Raw genomic sequence first — 1,036 nt, 5'->3', positions numbered from 1 at the left:
AGCCAACAAAGGCATATCAAATTGATCATTGAATATCTGGTTTCTTCTCTGCTACCAGCCAGAAAAGATCACTGTTTTTCAGGGCTTGTGTGATTACATTGGGCCAACTGGCTAATATTTCCAAGTTAGCTGATTTGTAACCTTTGTTACATCTACAAAGTCCCTTTGCCCTGTAACATAATGTGCTCATGAGAGTAAGACCAGGGGGCAAAGTTCACGGGGGCCAGAATTCTACCTTCTCTGCCCATCCAGGTGAAAACTGAGTCACGTAAATTTTTTTTAAATTTTTTTTAATTTTTATTTATTTTTTAAAAAAATTTTTTTAACATTGTCTAAGTCTATATAAGGGTTTGTCTCATGGAGGAGAGAGTACCCGAATAGGTTAGACTTTGTTAGTATAGCAAGCTCAAATTGTGAAACTTTTTTTTTTTTTGATGAAGTTAGGTTTATTAATTTTTTTTTCTGGGTTATGCTTTTGATATTGAAACTAAGACATTTCTGCATAATCCAAGGTTATAGTTTTTTTTAATTATCTTCTAAATGCTTTATTTATTATTTTCTAAAGTACTATATTTACCAAAGACAAATACATGAATATTTATAGGAACATTATTTGCAACAACCAAGATACCCTAAAATTCTATCAACAGAAGAGTGAATAAAGGAATTCTGGCCCTGGCTGGATAGCTTGGTTGGTTAGAACATCCTCCCAAAGCGCAGAAGATACTGGTTCAACCCCTGATCAATAAAATAAACATTAAAAAAAAGAAATTATGGTATACTAATATAATGAAATACTATACAGCAATGAGAATTTTGAACCAAAAGTCTACATCTTATAATGAATAATGAAGAAAAACAGGCACAAAAAATATATATAATGAATTATTATATACATTTCAAAAACAGGTGAAATCAGAATATTGGTCACCCTTAAAAGGAGGTATTGAGAAGTCAGTTTTGAGGTGCAGTTAATATTCTGTGTTTTTTTATATGAAGGCTTATATACAGATCTACTCACATTATGGGAATTCAC

At 31.5% G+C, this 1,036-nt stretch overlaps 1 non-coding gene across 1 annotated transcript; it reads right to left on the bottom strand.

Annotated features, from left to right (window-relative positions):
- Positions 1-327: 327 nt before the first annotated feature.
- On the bottom strand, positions 328-448 carry LOC136312388 (small nucleolar RNA SNORA28). Its single transcript, XR_010726980.1, has one exon. It is a non-coding gene; the product is annotated as a small nucleolar RNA SNORA28 (small nucleolar RNA).
- Positions 449-1,036: the final 588 nt, after the last annotated feature.

This window comes from Saccopteryx bilineata, chromosome 8 (assembly GCF_036850765.1).
Source record: "Saccopteryx bilineata isolate mSacBil1 chromosome 8, mSacBil1_pri_phased_curated, whole genome shotgun sequence".
NCBI classification, from domain to species: Eukaryota; Metazoa; Chordata; class Mammalia; order Chiroptera; family Emballonuridae; genus Saccopteryx; species Saccopteryx bilineata.
The sequence above is the reverse complement of the archived record's forward strand: the minus strand, read 5'-3'. Positions and strand labels throughout refer to the sequence as shown.